This window comes from Crocuta crocuta, unplaced genomic scaffold (genome assembly GCF_008692635.1).
Source record: "Crocuta crocuta isolate KB4526 unplaced genomic scaffold, BGI_CrCroc_1.0 scaffold219, whole genome shotgun sequence".
Classification (NCBI taxonomy): Eukaryota; Metazoa; Chordata; class Mammalia; order Carnivora; family Hyaenidae; genus Crocuta; species Crocuta crocuta.
The window spans coordinates 2,420,843-2,439,928 of NW_027551572.1; positions in this window are offsets into that span (position 1 = coordinate 2,420,843).

Below are 19,086 nucleotides of genomic sequence, written 5' to 3' on the forward strand. Positions count from 1 at the left end.
TCTGTAACTGGAAGCCTGTAATTCTCACTCTTTCTTTTATCCATTTTGCCTAACCTCCCCAATCCTCTCCTGTCTGGCAACCATAAATTTGTTCTCTGTATTTATGAGTCTGTTTCTATTTTGTTTCTTTTTTATTAGATTTCACATATAAGTGAAATCATATTTGTCTTTCTCTGACTTATTTAACTTAGCATAATACCCTTTAAGTCTATCCATATTGTTGCACATGGCAAGATCTCATCCTTTTTGTGGTTGAGTAATATTTCACTGTGTATATACCACATCTTTATCCATTCATCTGTCAATGAGCACTTGGGTTGCTTGCATTTCTTGGGTATTGTAAATAATGCTGCAATAAACATAGAAGTGCACACATCTTTTTGAATTAGCGTTTCCATTCCTTTGGGGTAAATACCCAGTTGTGGAATGACTGGATCATATGGTATTTCTGTTTTAATTTTTTAAAGAAATGTGCATACTGCTTTCCACAGTAGCTGTACCAATTTATATTCCTTTGTTGGTTCTTTCTTATATTTTCTAACTCTTTGTTGAAGTTCTCACTGCACTCCATTCTTCTCCTGAGTTTGATAAACATTTTTATGATCTTCAGGTTGAATTCTTTGCAAGGTACTTAACTCCTTTAGGGTTTTTAAAATTTTTTTCTAGTGTTTTATCTTCTTTCTCTTGCAACATATTCCTCTGTCTACTCATTTTGTTTGACTTTCTATGTGTTGTTTTTTTTTTTAATATAAATTAGGCAGAACAGCTCCCTCCCCGCCCCAGCCTTGAAGGAGTGTTCTTGTGGAGTCATACTCCCTGTGTAGACGGCATGTGACTGACAGCTTTGCTAGGCCAGCTGGAGTTAGAGCAGTATAGCTCATGGATTCCCCGGGCTTGTTGTATCAGGGACAACTTGTCAGGACAGCTGTGGCTGGAGCCTCTGGGCGCCAGGTGGTGCTGGTGTGCACTGCAGTGGAGCCACCTTGATGGGACAACTGGGGAGCAGAGTGTACATGGGCCGGGGTGTCCTTGCCTGTGTTGTACCAGGGACGCCCTTGATGGGATGGCTGTAGTATGAGTGGGAACAGGCCAGGGGTCCCAGGGTGCACTTCATTAGGGCCACATTGGCAGGGTGGCTGGAGCTGGTGCAGAGGTCCAGAGTATGCCTTGTCCACCATGGCTGGAGAGCTGGGTCGGGTGAGGGCCACGCTGTGCCACATCAGGGCTGTCCTGGCAGTACAGCTGGGGCTGGCGCAGCCGCGGGCTGCAGTTGTCCCTGTGTGCATTGCCCTGGGACCACCCTGGTAGGACAAGTGGAGTTGGAATATATGTGGACTAGAGGGTTACTGGGGGACGCCGACCTTGGGCGAATGGTGGGCTGGGGCAGCCTCGGTGGGATGGACGGAGCTGGCATGGGTTAGGGGCCTGAGACTTGCTGAAGTGCTTGGATTCTGCTCCCATCTGTACTATCGAGGTGGAGGTGGAATGCAAAAAAAAAGTGCTGACTGGCAACTCTGACCCCTAGAGAAAGTTCCAGAAGTTCCCCCCACCCATTTGGTAGATGCCCTAGGGTTAGTAGATGGATTTTCTTCACTTAGAGTCCAGTTGCCCTTCAAATCACTGGGTTTTATTTTTTTATATATATTTTTAAAGTAATATTGTCCCAATATGCTTACCTAACATTATATTTTAGCTTTGTCTATTAAAAAAAAAAACAAAACTTTGATATTTCTTTTACATGCCTCGTAGTTTATAGGCTCCTCTTCTATCCTGTTCATTTGCTAATAACTTATCTGTTGAAGAATTCAGGCCGCATGACATACAAAGTTTCATGCAGACTGGGTTTTTCTGATTTCATGTTCTTGGTGTGATTACATGTATTTTTGTGTCCTTGATATTTCCTGAAATTGGCAGCTAGATTCAAAGGCTTGATCAAACTCATATTTGATCTGTTTGGCAAGACTGTAGGCAGCTTTATGTTTTCTCACCAGGAAACATACTATCTGTTGTCTTTCTTTTTGAGATGTGAGCAGTCATTGATACACATGGCCTAGATCCACTGATTCATTAGAAACTGCAGTTTTTTCTTTTACTCAATGGAATAGGTTTATAAAGAGATCCTTCCCTCCTCTACTGTAGGCTATCCAGTAGTTTAGTTCATGTAAGAAATGCACAATAAATGCATGCTTCTCTCCCTTCATTTTCTAGTTTTGAAAACAAATAGTTGATTCCCTGTTATTCATTGAAACTATCCAATTAATCCCTTTTTAAAATGTTTATTTATTTATTTTGAGAGAGAGAGAGCGGGGGGGTGGGCAGAGAGAGACTGGGGAGAGAGAATCCCAAGCAGGCTCTGTGCTGTCAGCAGAGAGTACGATGTGTGATTCAATCTCACAAGCCGTGAGATCATGACCCGAGATAAAATCGGGAATGGGATACTTAACTGAACCATACAGTTGCCCCCCAATAAATCTCTTCAGAAAAAAATCACAGTAAACTTTAAGATGTAAAAATGTTACAAGTTTATTTCTTCAAATAGACTGGTTAAGGGGCGCCTGAGTGGCTCAGTTGGTTAAGCATCCGACTTTGGCTCAGGTTATGATCTCACGTTTGTGGGTTTGAGCCCCGCATCTGGCTCTGTGCTGACAGCTCAGAGGCTGGAGCCTGTTTTGGATTCTGTGTCTCCCTCTCTCTCCGACCCTCTCCTGTTCACGCTGTCTCTCTCTCTCTCAGAAACAAATAAAAACATTAAAAAATGAAAAAATAAAATAAAATAAACCAAATAAGACTGTTTTATTTTACTCATTGAAGTCAAGTTGAAATACAATATTAGTTTCAGGTGCACAACACAGTGCTTTAACAATTCTACACACAAAATGCTCACCTACTTAAGTGCAGTTACCATCTGTTCACCATAAAAAGTTACTAAAATATCCTGCTAGGAATTTACCCAAGGGATACAGAAATGCTGATGCATAGGAGCACATGGACCCCAATGTTCATAGCAGCACTCTCCACAATAGCTAAAACATGGAAAGAGCCTAAGTGTCCATTAACAGATGAATGGATCAAGAAGATGTGGTTTATCTATACCATGGAATACTACATGGCAATGAGAAACAATGAAATCTGGCCATGTGTAGCAACATGGATGGACCTTGAGGGTGTTATGCTGAGCGAAATAAGTCAGGCAGAGAAGGACAAATATCATATGTTTGCACGTATAGGAGGATTAGGAGGAACTTGACGGAGGAACAAGGGGGAGAAGAAGGGCGGAAATGGTGGGGGAAAGGGAGAGAAGCAAACCATGAGAGACTCTTGAATGCTGACAAAAACTGAGGACTGATGGATGTGGGGGGAGGGGGGGATGGGCATGGAGGAGGACACTTGTGGGGATGAGCACTGAGTGTTATGTGGAAACTAATTTGACAATAAACTATTTTAAAAAAAAAAAAAGTTACTAAAATATCGTTTATTACATTATGTTATACTTTTCATCTCTGTGACTTACTTATTCTATAACTGGAAGTTTGTACCCCTTACCTCCTTCATCTTTTCCCCCTACCTTCCCACTACCTGTCCCATCGGGCAAACACCAGGCTCTTGCATCTATGAGACTGTTTCTAGTTTGGTTTGTTTTTTTAGGTTCCACATAGAACTGAAATCATATGGCATTTGTCTTTCTTAGTCTGACTTACTTCACTTAGCATGATACTCTCTAGGTCCATCCATGTTGTTGCAAATAGCAAGATTGTATTCTTTTTATGGCTGAGTAATATTCCTGTGTATGTGTATCACATATTCTTTATCCATTCATCTATTGATGAACATTTAGGTTGATTTGAAATCTTGGCTATTGGAAATGATGTTGCAATAAACACAGGCCGCATATATCTTTTTGAATTAGTGTTTTTCTTTCCTTCAGGTAAATACCAAGAGGTGGTGTTTATACTTGGTCATTTGGTATTTCTATTTTTAATTTGTTGAGGAAGCTCGATACTGTTTTTCATATCAACTGCATCATTTACATTACCGACAAGTGTACGGGGTCGCCTTTTGTCCATATCAATGTGAACACTTGTTATTTTTTTGTTTTTTGATACTAACCATTCTGACTGCTGTGAAGTGATATCTCATTGTGGCTTTCATTTGCATTTAACTGAGGATTAGTGATGTTGAGTACCTTTTTATATGTGTGTTAGCTGTCTTTAGAAAATGTCTATTCAGTTCTCTGTCCATTTTTTATTAATTTATTTCATTATTTTAGAGAGAGAGCACACAGGCAGGGGAGAGGAGCAGAAGGAAAGAGAGAGACTCTAAAGTAGGCTCCACACTTAGCGCGGAGCCTGACATGAGGCTTGATCCTGTGACCCAGGCATCATGACCTAAGCCCAAATCAAGAGTCAGATGTTCAACCAACTGAGCCACCCAAGTGCCCCTATCCATTTTTTAATTAGAGTGTTTATTTTATTGGTGCTGAGTTGTAGGAGTGTTTTATACATTTTGGATATTAACTGCTTACTGGATATATCATTTGCAAATATTTTCTTCTATTCAGTAGATTGACTTTGTGTTTTGTTGATGGTTACCTTCACTGTATAAAAAAGCTTTTTGGTTTCATGTAGTCTCAGTAGTTACTCATTTGTTTGTTTCTTTGTTCTGCTTTTGTTACCGTTGCCTGAGGAGATAGATCTGGAAAACTATTGTGAGGCAAAGGTCCAAGAGTTTACTGTTTTTGTTTTTTTTTTGTTTGTTTGTTTGTTTTTTTTTTTAAGGAGTTTTACGGTCTTGGGTCTTACATTTATCCATTTGGATAAATGTTATCCATTGGAGCTTATCCATTTGGAGCTTGTTTTCGTGTATTGTGTAAGTAAGTGGTCCAGTTTTATACTTTTGAATGTAGCTGTCCAGCTTTCCCATCACCATTTGCTGAAGTGACTATTTATTCTACATTGTATATTCTTGCCTCTTTGGTTGTAAATTGATTGATCATAAGTATGGGTTTGTTTCTGGGTTCTCTTTCCTGTTCTATTGATCTACATGTCTGTTTTTGTGCCAGTACCATACTATTTTGATTACTGTAACTTCATACTGTAGTTTGATATTTGGGATTGTGATACCTCCTTTGTTCTTCTTAAGATTGCTATGACTATTTGGGGGCCCTTCTGTGGTTCTACACAAACTTATGATAATTTGTTCTAATTTTGTGAAACTGGTGTTTTGAGAGAGAGTGCATTGAATCCGTAGATTGCTTTGTGTGGAATAGACATTAATATTTATTCTAATCCCTGAGCATACTGTATCTTTCCATTTGTGTCATCTTCAGATTCCTTCATCAGTCTCATAGTTTTTCAGAGGATAGTTCTTTCATCTTCCTAGTTAAATTTCATCCTAGATATTGTTTTTGATGCAATTATAAATGGGATATTCTTAATTTCTCTTTTTCTAGTTTATTAGAAATACAACAGTTTTCTGCATATTAATTTTGTGTCCTGCAATTTATCCTCAATATAGTTATTAGTTCTTATAAAGTTTCTAAGAAGTCTTACAAAGAAATGGAAATACATTCCATGCTCATGGATTGGAAGAATAAATATAGTTAAAATGTCATTACTATCCAAAACAATCTACACGTTCAATGCAATCCCAATCAAAATAGCATCAGCATTCTTCTCAAAACTAGAACAAACTATCCTAAAATTTGTATGGAGCCACAAAAGACCCCAAATAGCCAAAGTAATATTGAAGAATAAAACCAAAACGGGAGGCATCACCATCCCAGACTTTAGCCTCTACTACAAAGCTGTCATCATCAAGACAGTATGGTACTGGCACAAAAACAGACACATAGGCCGATGGAATAGAATAGAGAACTCAGATTTGGGCCCAAAAATGTACAACCAACTAATCTTTGACAAAGCAGGAAAGCGTATCCAATGAAAAAAAGACAGCCTTTTTAACAGATGATGCTGGGAGAACTGGACAGCAACATGCAGAAGAATGAAACTAGATCACTGTCTTATACCGTACACAAAAATAAACTCAAAATGGATAAAGGACCTGAATGTGAGACAGGAAACCTTCAAAACCCTAGAGGAGAAAGAGACCACAATCTCTTTGACCTCAGCTGCAGCAATTTCTTACTTGACACATCTCCAAAGGCAAGGGAATCAAGAGCAAAAAAGAACTATGGGGACCTCATCAAGATTAAAAGCTTCTGCATGGCAAAGGAAACAATCCATAAAACTAATAGACAACTGACGGAATAGGAAAAGGTAGTTGCAAATGACATATCAGATAAAGGGCTAGTATCCAAAATCTATAAGGAACTCACCAAACTCCACACCTGAGAAACAAACAACCCAGTGAAGAAATGGGCAGAAGATGTGAACAAACACTTCTCTGAAGAGAACATCCAGATGACCAATAGACACATGAAACGATGCTCAGCGTCCCTCCTCATCAGGAAAATACAAATCGAAACCACACTGAGATGCCACCTCACGCCAGTCTGAGTGGCTGAAATGAGCAAATCAGAGGACTCTAGATGCTGGTGAGGATGTGAAGAAACGGGCACCCTCCTACACTGTTGGTGCAGCCCCTCTGGAAAACAGTGTAGAGATTCCTCAAAAAATTAACAGTAGAACTCCCCTATGACCCAGCAATAGCACTGATAGGAATTTACCCAAGGGATACAGGAGTGCTGATGCATAGGGGCACATGGACCCCAGTGTTCATAGCAGCACTCTCAACAATAGCCAAAACGTGGAAAGAGCCTAAGTGTCCATCAATGGACGAATGGATCAAGAAGATGTGATTTATCTATACAATGGAATACTACATGGCAATGAGAAAGAATGAAATCTGGCCATGTGTAGCAACATGGATGGACCTTGAGGGTGTTATGCTGAGGGAAATAAATAAGTCAGGCAGAGAAGGACAGATACCATATGTTTGCACGTATAGGTAGATTAGGAGGAACTTAACAGAGGACCTTGGGGGAGAAGAAGGGGAAAAATAGTAGGAGGGGAGGGAGGCAAACCATGAGAGATTCTTGAATGCCGAGAACAAACTGAGGGCAGGTGTGGGGGGAAGGGGGCTGATGGGCATGGAGGAGAGCACTTGTGGGAATGAGCACTGGGTGTTATATGGAAACCAACTTGACAATAAACTATTGAAAAATAAAGTTTCGGAGAAGTCTTTAGGGTTTTCTATATATAGTATCATGTCATCTGAAAATAGTGAAATTTTACTTCTTCCTTACCAGTGTAGATGGTCTTTCTTTTATTTGTCTGATTTCTGTTGCTAATACTTCCAGTATTATGTTTAATAAAAGTAGCGAGAGTGGACATTCTTGTTTATTCCTGATTTTAGAGAAAATATTTTCAGCTTTTTATCATTGGGCATTATGTTGTGTGTCATATATGGCCTTTAAAATTTTTTCTAATGTTTATTTATCTTTGAGAGAGAGATAGAGCATGAGCAGGGAAGGGGCAGAGAGAGAGGGAGACACAGAATCTGAAGCAGGCTCCAGGCTCCAAGCTGTCAGCACAGAGCCTGATGTGGGGCTCAAACTCATGAACCACAAGATCATGACCTGAGCTGAAGTTGGACACTTACCCAACTAAGCCACCAGGCACCCCATATATCGCCTTTCTTGTGTTGTGGTATATTTCCTCTAAACCCACTTCATTGACAGGTATTCTCATGAGTTGATGTTTACTTTGTCAAATGCTTTTTCTGCATCTCTTTAGATAACCATGTGATATTTATCTTTCATTTTTCAATTAATGTGGTGTATTATGTTGATTGATTTGTGGATATTGACCCACCTTTGAATTACTGGAATAAATCACACTTGATCATGGTGGGTGATCCTTTTAAAGTAATTTTGAATTTTGTTTGCTAATATGTCGTTCAGGATTTTTACATTTAATAGTGTTCATCAATGATATTAACCTAGAATTTTCTCTCTTTATAATGTCCGTGTGTGATTTTAGTATTTGGGTAATTGTGGCCTCATAGAATTAATTAGGAAGCTTTTCTTCCACTTGTATGTTTTGGAGTGGTTTGAGAAATATAGCTATAACTCTTCTTTATATATTTGATTGAATGCACCTGTGAAGCCATCTGGTCCTGAACTTTTGTTTGCTGGGAGTTTTGTTTGTCTGTCTGTTGTTTTTTAGTAGGCTTCAAACCCAATGGAGAGCCCAATATGGGCTGAACTCACAACCCTGACATCAAAGACCTGAACTGAGATCAAGAGTCAGATGCTTAACTGACTGAGCTACGCAGGCACCCAAGGAGTTTTTTGATTAATGATTCAGTGTTGTTACTAATAATCAGTCTGTTCAGATTCTCTATTCCTGACTCAGTTTGGAAGAGTGTATGTTTCTAGGAATTTATCCATTTCTGATGAGTTGTTGGGCATATAATTTTTCTTAGTAGTCTCAAAATGCTTTGCTTTTCTGTGGTGTCAGTTGTAACTTCTCCGCTTTCATTTCTGATTTTGAGTCCTTTCTCTTTTTATTTTGATGAGTTTGGCCAAAGGTTTATCAATTTTATTTATTTTCACACAATGAGATCTTGGCTTCATTGATCATTTATATTATTTTTATATTTTATTTCCATTCTGGTATTTATTATGTCTATCTCCTATTAACTTTGGGCTTTATTCTTTTTTTTCCACTAATTCTTTTAGGTGTAAGTTTAGGTTGTTTGAGAGTTTCCTTGTTTTTGAGGTCAGTATGTATTGTTAGAAACTTCTCGTATAGAACGGTTTTTGCTGCATCCAAAAGATTTTGACCTGTTGTGTTCCCATTTGTATTTGTTTTGAGGTATTTTTTGATTTCCTCTTTGATTTCTTTGTTGACCTATTATATTTGATAGCATGTTGTTTAGCCTCTTTGTATTTGTTTTTTTCTAGTTTCCTTCCTATAATTTTTTTTTAAAGTTTTTTTTTAATGTTTTTATTTATTTCTAGGAGAGAGAGAGAGAGAGACAGCGTGAGCAGGGGAGGGTCAGAGAGAGGGAGACACAGACTCTGAAACAGGCTCCAGGCTCTGAGCTGGCAGTCAGCACAGAGCCCGACGCGGGGCTCGAACCCACGAATCGTGAGATCATGACCCAAGCGAAAGTCGGACGCTCAACCGACTAAGCCACCCAGGCGCCCCTAGTTTCCTTCCTATAATTGATTTCTACTTTTATACTAGTGTGATCAGAAGAGATGCTTGATGTGATTTCAATCTTCTTAAATTTACTGAGACTCACTTTTTGGCCTAATGTGATTTGTTTTGGAGAATGTTCCATGTGCATTGGAAAAGAATGTGTATCCTGCTGTTTTGGGGTGGAATGTTCAACATACATTTGCTAAGTCTATGTGGTCTAATGTATCATTTAAAGCCACTGTTTCCTCATTGATTTTCTGTCTGGATGATCTATCCATTGATGTAAGTGGTGTGTTAAAATTCCTTACTAGTACTGCATTACTGTCAATTCCTCCCTTTATGTCTGTTACTATTTGCTTTATATAATTAAGTGCTTCCATTTTGGGTGCATAAATATTACAATTGTTATATCATTTTTGGGATTGATTCCTCTATTGTCATGTAATGTCCTTCTTTATCTCTTGTTACAGTATTTGTTTTAAAGTCTATTTTGTCTGGGTTGCTCAGGTGGCTGAGTCAATTAAATGTCTGACTTCAGCTCAGGTCATGATCTCAGGGTTCATGAGTTCGAGCCCCATGCCAGGCTCCATGCTGACAGCTCAGAGCCTGAAGCCTGCTTCAGATTCTGTGTCTACCATTCTCTCTGCCCCTCCCTTGCTCACCCTCTGTCTCTCTCAAAAATAAACATTAAAAAAAAGTAAAGTCTATTTTGTCTGATGTAAATATGGCTACCCAGCTTTTTAATTTTTTTGCTTCTATTTGCATAAAATGTATTTTTTTCTATACCTTCGCTTTGAGTTTGCGTGTGCCTTTAGGTCTGAAGTGAGTAAATAGCATGAAAATGATTTATTTATTTTTTTATTCATTTGGTCACCCTATGTCTTTTGATTGAAACATTTAGGCTACTTACATTTAATAAATATTTAATTTAATAAAGTAACTATTGATAGGTATGTACTTAGTGCCCTCTTTTTATTTGTTTTCTGATTGTTTTTGCAGTTCTCTGGTTCACCCTACTTCTCTTCCTGTCTGCCCTTGTGATTGATGACTTTCTTCAGTGTTATACTTGGATATTTTCCCTCTTTTGTCTGTATCTAGTATAGATAGAAGCTCCTATGTAACACTGAGTGCATAGCAGTCTATATTAAGTTGATGGCTCCTTAAGTTCAAATGCATTCTAAAGGCTTTACATTTTTACTCCTCCTCCTCCACATTTAATGTACATGATGTCCTATTTTACATATTTTCATTTGGTGTATCCCTTAACTAATTTTTTCGATTTAACTGATTTTACTACTTTTAACCTTCATATCAGCTTTGTAAGTGATTGACCTTCTACCTTTATTGTGTTTGCTTTTAGAACTAAATATTTTCCTTTCATAATTTTTTACTTCTAGTTATAGCCTTCCATTTTCTGCTTAAAGAAGTCACTTTAAGAATCTTTATGAAGCTGGGCTAGTGGTGATGAGCTCCTTTCGCTTTGTCTGTCTGTTAAACTCTTTATCTCTCTTTCAATTCTGAGTGATAATCTTGCCAGGTACAGTTGTAGATTTTTTCCTTTCAGCACTTTGATTATACTATGCTACTCTCTTCTGGCCTGCAAAGTTTCTCTTCAAAAATCAGCTGATAGCTTTATAGGGTTTCCCTTGTATGTAACTATTTGCTTTTCAAGATTCTCTCCTTATCATTAATTTCTGACACTTTAATTATTATGTGTCTTGGTGTGGACCTCCTTAGGGTCATCTCGTTCGGGGCTCTCTGTGATTCCTTGTTCTGGATATCTATTTTCTTTTCCAGGTTAGGGAAGCTTTTGGACATTATTTCTTCAAATGAGCTTTCTGCCCCTTTCTTTCTCTTTTCATTCTGGAACCCCAATAAAGAGAAAATTAGTATACTTGATGTTTTCCTAGTCATCCCTTAATCTCTCCTTATTTTTTAAATTCTTTCTTCTTTTTGCTGTTTAGCTTTGTTGGTTTCCACTACCCTCTTCTCCAGATCACTTATTCTTTTCTTTGTATCCTCTAATCTGCTGTTTATTCCCTCTAGTGTATTTTTCATTTCAGTTACTATATTCTTCAGCTCTCATTGGTTCTTTTTTATATTTTCTATCTCTTGAAGTTCTCACTAAGTTCATCCATTCTCTTAAGTCTCATGAGAATCTTAATGACCATACTTTGAACTCTTTTAAGGTGATTGCATATAGCTGCTTCAGTTAATTTTTCCTGAGATTTTATCTTGTTCTTTCATTTGGAACATATGGCCCTGTCTTTTCATTCTGTCAGATTCTCTGTATTTGTTTCTATGTATTAGGTAAGTAAGCTACTTCTTCTGGTCTTGAAAGCAGTGGCTTTGTGAAGAAGGGATCCTGTGGGCCCCAGTAGCATAATCCTTCCTGATCACCAGAACCAGATGGGCTAAGGGTGCCTCCCATGTGGGTGCATGGGCCCTTTCGTGTTGACTGGGACGTGTGTGCTGCAGAGCACTGGCGGGAGGGGCTGATGCCCAGCCCAGCTGTCTGATGACCAGCTGTGATTACTGAAGGTATACTAGTGGGTGGAGCTTGCAACCCAATGTGGTTACCTGGGAGACAAAGCTGTAGCTGCTGGGGGCATGCTGGTGGGGAGGGATGGCCTTCAACTCTGCTGCTGCAGTGAGTGGCCACAACCTCCTTGGGTGTAGTGGTTGGTCGTGCTGCCCCCCAGTGTAGCTGGCTGAGTGTTAGCTGCGTTGGGCTCTGGTGGGTCCGAGGGGTTAGTTTCCAGTGCAGCTGTCTCGGCTACAGCTGAGGTTTAGCTATAGTTGATGCAGGTGTGCTGCTGGGTGAGGCTGGCTCCCCCTCTCCCAAGGGCTGGAGTCACTTTGGAGGCTTGCCAACCCAGCAGGGGCTGCCTGACAGATGTGGCAAGTGGTATTTGCTCTGGGGCGATGCCACTCCCATCTGAGGCTGCCCACCAGCTGTGACAGGGCAGGAGCTGCTTTGGAGGGGGTCTGTAAGGCAACTGAGTAGTGCTAGCTAGGCTGAAGGAGGACATGAAAAATGGCACCCACCAGCACTTCCATTCCCAGAGAAATCTCCTAAATTTTGCTCTTGCAGCACATACCCTAAAATTAGTCAACAGATCTCCCTCACGTATAACCCAGGTGATTTTTAAGCTCCTTCCTCTGTTCTGGGTCTTAGAATGAGTGATGTAGTATGCTGGCACTTTAAGAGCAGAGTATTAGTTTCATACAGCTCTCTGTATCTCCCAGACTTAAGCCCCACTGATGTTCAAAGCCAGATGTAATGGGGTCTTGTCTGCCCACTGCAGGTCCCCACGGCTGAGGCGGCCTGATGTGGGGCTTGATTTCCTCTTGTTTCTCAGGGAGGACCTATGTGCCTGCGATATCCCTCATGCTTGTGGGTTGTTGTGTCGGGGTTTGGTTTTCAACCACCCTCTCTGCTCCTCTGACCCTTCTGATGTGGTGGCTTCTTTATGTCTTTAGCTGTGGAAGGTTTTCCCTGCTAGTCTTCAGGTTGTTTTCACTCTTGTGTTATATGTGGTGGTTGTATGTTGTATGTCCATGGGAGCAGGTGAACTCAGGGGCCTCCTATGCCATCATCATCCCTGGTTCAACAACCACTGTTGTTGTTGTTTTCTTTTTTGCTGTGCCCCAGGAAAGGTGAGTCTACACAAAAGCCCCTCAGTAATATCCCTTCCTACTGCTGGCTGCCACATCAGGGCCGGTGTGGAGGGAGAAGGGTCTTGTTTTTACCATGTCTCCATCTCTCCTAAACATCTCTATCTGGGCCCTCTATCATTTGTGTGCATGCGTGTGTGCGTGTGTGCGCACGTGCGTTTGTGTTCCTATACATCAGTCAGTGCTCATCACAATAAGTGTACTCTCAATCTCCTTCACATATTTCATTTATCCTGCCACCCATCTCCTCTCTGGTAACTGTAAATTTGTTCCCTATATTTAACAGCCTCTTTTTCTTTTTGTCTTTTTTTACCCCTTGTTTGTTTCTTTGCTTAAATCTTGCATATTAGTGAAATCATATGGTATTGTCTTTCTCTGACTGGCTTATTTCATTTGGCATTATACTCTAGGTCCATCCTAGAGTCCATTGTTTTGCAAATGACAAGATCCTCATTCTTTTTTATGGCTGAATAATATTCCCTTTTATATATACCACTTCTTTATCCATTCACCTATGGATGGACATTTGGGCTGCTTCCATATCTTGGCTATTGTAAATAATGCTGCTATAAACATAGCAGGTGCATATATCTTTTCAAATTAGTGGTTTTGTATTCTTTGGGTAAATACCCAGTAGTGGAATTATTGGGTCATACGGTAATTCTATCTTTAATTTTTTTCAGAAACCTCCATATTGTTTTTCACAGTGGCTACACCAGTTTGCATTCCTACCAGCAGTGCGTAAGGGTTCCTTCTACTCCATGTCATCATCAACACTTTTGGTTTCTTGGGTTTTTACTTTAGCCATTCTGACAGGTGTGAGGTGATATCTCTTTGTGGTTTTGATTTGCATTTCCCTGATGATGAGTGATGGTGAGGGTCTTTTCATAAATCTGTTGGCCATTTGTATGTCTCCTTGGGAGAAATGTCTGTTCATGTCTTTTCATTTTTAATTGGATTATTTGAGGATTTTTGGTGTTGAGTTTTGGAAGTTATTTATATATTTTAGATATTAACCCCTTATTGGATATGTCATTTGCAAATATCTTCTCTCATTCAGTAAGTTGTTTTTTTGTTTCATTGATTATTTCCTTGTATAGAAGCTTTTAATTTTGATGTAGTCCCAATAGCTTATTTTTCTTCTGTTTTCTTGCTTTAAGAGACATATCTAGAAAAATGTTGTGACTGCTGATGTCAAAGAAATTACTACCTGTGCTCTATTCTAGTGTTTTTATGGTTGCAGGTCTCACATTTAGGCCTTTAATCCATGCTGCCTGAGGACATACATCCAGAAAACTATTACTGGGCCAAGATCCAGGTGTTTACTGGCTGTATTTTTTTAAGGAGTTTTATGGTCTTATATTTAGGTATTTAATCCATTTTGTGTTTATTTCTGTGTATGATGTAAGAAAGTGGTCCAGTTTCATTCTTTCACATGTAGCTGTGCAGGGTTCCTAGAGCTGTTTATTAAAGAGACTGTCTTTTCCCTTCTGCATATCCTTGCTTCCTTTGTAAAAGATTATTTGACCATATAATCATGGATTTATTTATGGGCTCTCTTGTCCGTTCCATTGATCTATGTGTCTATGTTTGTGCCAGTGCCATACTGTTTTGATTGATACAGCTTTGTAATATAACTTGCAGTCTGGAATTGTGATAGTTATGTTCTTTTTCCCCAAGATTTCTTTGGCTATTCGGGGTCTTTTGTGGTTCCATACAAATCTTAGGATTATTTCCTCTAGTTCTGTGAAAAATGCTGCTGATATTTTGATACGTATTGCATTAAATCTGTAGACTGCTTTGGGTAGTATGGACATTTTAACAACATCTGTTCTCCCAATCCATGACCATAGAAAATTTTTCAATTTATTTGTGTCCTCTTCAATTTCTTTCATCAACGTTACAGTTTTCAGAGTACCAGTCTTTCACTCATTTGGTGAAGTTTATTCCTAGGTATCTTATTATTTTTGGGTGCAGTTGTAAATGCGATTGTCTTCTTAGTTTTTCTTTGTACTACTTCATTATTAGTGTATAGAAATGCAATGGATTTCTGTATATTGATTTTGTATCATTTGACCTTACTGAATTAATCTCTCAGTTCTAGTAGTATTTTTGGTGGAGTCTTGAGTTTTGTAAATATAGTTTCATGGCATCTACAAATAGTTAATGTTTTACTTCTTCCGTACTAAGTTGAATGCCTTTTATTTCTTTTTGTTGTCTGATGGCTGTAGCTAGGACTTCCAATACTTTGTTGAATATAAGTGGTGAGAATGGACATCCTTGTCTCATTCCTGATCTTGGGGGAAAGATTTCAGGTCTTTTCAGTTTTCAGTTTTTTTAAAAATCATGATGTTAGCATGGTTATATGGTTTATCCTTTCTCTTATTGATGTGATATACCATGTTGATTAATTTGGAAAAATTGAATCACTGATGCATCCCAGAAATGAATCCAACTTGATCATGGTGAATGTGTTGTTGGGTTCATTCAGTTTGCTAATATTTTGTTGAGAATTTTTGCATCTATGTTCATCACAGACAGTGGCCTTTAGTTCTTTTTTGGTAGTGTCTTTATCTGGTTTTGGTACCAGGGTAAGGTTGTCCTCATAGAATGAATTTAGAGGCTTTCCCTCCTCTTCTATTGCTTGGAAAAGTTTGAGAAAAATAGGTATTAATTCTTTTTTAAATGTTTGGTAGAATTCATGTATGTGTGAAGCCATCTGGTTCTGGATTTTTGTTGTTGTTTTTGTTTTGTTTTGTTTGTTTTTAATTATGAATTCAATTTCATGGCTGGTAATTTTCTATTTCTTCCTGCTTCAATTTTGGTAGGTTGTATTTTGATAGGAATGTATCCACATCTAGGTTGTCCAGTTTGTTGGCATGTAATTTATCATAATTTTCTAATTCTTTGTATTTCTGTGGTGTCAGTTGTTATTTCTCCTCTTTCATTCCTGATTTTGTTTGAGTTTCTTATCTCTTTCTTTTTATAAGTCTGGGTCAAGGTTTATTAGTTTTGTTGATCTTTTCAAAGAACTACCTTTTGGTTTCATTGATCTGGTCTATTTTTTTAGTTTCTATATTATTTATTTCTGCTCTCATCTTTATTATTTCTTTCCTTCTACTGATTTTGGGCTTCTATTTCTTTCTTTTTCTTTTTTCTTTTCTTGTCTTTTCTTTTTCTTACTCTTTTAAGTATAAGGTTAGGTTTTTTTTTTTTTTTTAATTCTTGAGGCAGGACTCTATTGCTATAAACATCCCTCTTAGAACCGCTTTTGCTACATCTCAAAGACTCTTGACTGTTGTGTTTCCATTTTCATTTGTCCCCATGTGTTTGGGGATTTCCTCTTTGATATCTTGGTTGACCCACTAATTGGTTAGTAATAGATTATTTAAGCTCCATGTACTTGTGTTCTTTCTTCTGTTAATTTCTAGTTTTACAGAGTTGTAGTTGGAAAAGATGCATTGTATGACTTCAGTCTTTTTTAATTTGTTGAGATTTGTTTTGTGGCCTAACATGTCATCTATTCTGGAGTGAATGTTCCACATGCATGTGAAAAGAATGTGTATTGTTTTAGGATGGTATGTTCTGAATATATCTGTTGAATCCATCTGGTCCAATGTGTCACTTAAAGCCACTGTTTTCCTTATTGATTTTCTGTATAAATGATTTAAGTGGGATGTTATGCCTTATTATTATTGTATTACTATTGATTACTCCTTTTATGTCTGTTATTATCTGCTTTATATATTTGGGTGCTCTGCTGGATGCATAAATATTTACAATTTTTTATCTTCTCTTTGGATTTGGATTATTCCCTTTATGATTATATAGTGTCCCTCATTGTCTTTATTACTAGAGTCTTTGTTTGAAAATCTATTTTGATAGAAGTTTTGCTACCCTGGCTTTCATTTCACTTCTGTTTGCATTATAAACGAATTTACATCCCTTTACTTTCAATCTGCATGTGTCTTTAGGTCTGAAATGAGTCTCTTATAAGCAGCATACAGGTGGGTCTTACTGTTTCTTTTCTTTTTTTTTTTACTCATCCTATCACTGATTGGAGTGTTTAGTCCATTTACATCCAAAGTAATTATTGGTAGGTATGCACTTATTGCAGTTTTGTTACTTGTTTTATGTCGTTCTTGTCTGTTTCTTTATTCTTTTGCTCCCTTCTCTCACAGTTTGCTGGATTTCTTTAGTGATATACTGGGATTCCTTTTTCTTTATTTTTTGCAAATGTATTTTTGATTTTTGATTTGTAGCTTTCATTAGGTTTATGTATAACATCTTATGCATATAGCAGTCTATATTAAGTTGATGGTTGCTCTAGTTTGAACTAAACATTTATTTCTCTACCCCTCACCATGTTAGGTGTATGGTGTCATACTTTACATCCTTTTAGTTTATGAATCCCTTGACTGATTTTTTTATATAGACATATTTCATTTTACCGCTTTTGTGCTTCCTACTTTCCTTACTCCTCATGGTTTTTCCACTCACAGAGTACCCATTAATATGTCTTGTAAGGCTTGTTTAATGGTGATGAATTCCTTTGACTTTTGTTTGGAAAACTATTTAGCCCTCATTCTATTCTAAATAATAGCCTTGCTTAATCATGTATTCTTGTTTGCAGGGTTTTTGGTTTTTTTGTTTTGTTTTGTTTTTTTGTTTTGTTTTTTTCCTTTCAGCACTGAGAAATATCACGCCACTCCCTTCTAGCCTGCAAAGTTTCTGGTAAAAAATCAGCTAATTGCCTCCTGGGGTTTCCCGTGTGTATAGCTGTTTTCCTTTTCTTTTTTAAAGTTTATTTATTTGAGAGAGAAAATACATCAGTGGGGAAAGGGGAACACAGAGAGAGAATCACAAGCAGGCTCCTTGCTGTTAGCACAGAGCCTGATGTGGGGCTTGACCTCGTGAACCATCGAGATCATAACCTGAGCTGGAACCAAGTGTCAGATGCCTAACTGACCAAACCATCAGGGCACCCCTGTCTTCTATTGTTGCTTTTAAAATTCTCTTTGTCACTCCTTTTTGCTATTTTAATTACTTTGTGTGTTTGTGTAGACTTCACTGGGTTGATTTTATCGGGGCTCTCTGCCTTCCAGTTCTGGATTTGTTTCCTTCCCCAGTTTCAGATAGCTTTTGGCTAATATTTCTTCAAATAGAATTTCCACCCCCTTTTTCCTGTGTTCTCTCTCTGGGGTCCCTATAGTGAAAATGTTACTACACTTGATGATGTTGCTCAGTTCCCCTGATCTCTTCTTTTCTTAGGTCTTTTTTCTTTCTTCTGTTGAGCCTGATTGCTTTCCATTACTCTGTCTTCCAGGTCTCTGGTCTATTCTTCTGCTTCTTCCACTCTACTTATTCCCTCTAGTGTAGTTTTAATTTCACTTATTAAGTTCTTCATCTGGGATTGGTTCTTTTTTATGTTTTCTATGTCTATTGAGGGACTCACTGAGACCCTCTACTCTTCTCAAGTCCCGGTGATGTTACTTATCTCTGTTTTGCTTACCTCTCTTGTTGTGATTTTGTCTTGTTCTTTCATTTGGGACATATTCCTCCGTCTCCTTGTTTTGCCTCTCTTTCTGTGTGTTAGGAAAGTTGGCTACATTTCTTGCTCTTGTGTGTAGTGGCCTTATGAGGAGCTCCTGTGGTATTTCCTGTTCACCAGAACCTGGCACTTGGGGGTGTCTCCTATATGTTTGCATATACCCTACAGTTGTGGCTGAGCCACATTTCCCTTTAATATAGTTGTCTGCAATGGCTTGCCCTGTGGGTGAGGTTTGGTCCCTGTGTTACTAGCGGGCCAGTCTTGGGCTGCTTTGGGCTTGGCTTCAGTCAGACCATGTGTTTGACAGCACTGTGGTAGCAACAAGCTGCAGACTGTTATCCCTGTGTTGTCCCTTGAGAACCTTTTGTTGGTGGGTGGAGCATGCAGTGAGAGCAGATGTCTGCAACCAGCCCACTGCTGGGGCTGCAGGTGAACTGGCACGTGTGGTTTTTCTGTCCTCTACATGGGGCAAGAGTCACTTTGGGGTGGTGCTGACCCCTGTCAGGGCTGCTTGCACACTGCCACGCTTGTGGTGCCACTTTGGATGGGCTGTTGCTGAGGGCATGTTGGGGGGCAGGTCTGCAGGAAAATGTGCAGGGACATGGTGTTAGCAAGGCTTGTGCAGGTCCACTGTGGGAGGGGACCTGGAGCCACTTTGGAAAACTCCTGCTGAGGCCAGATTTGAGGGGG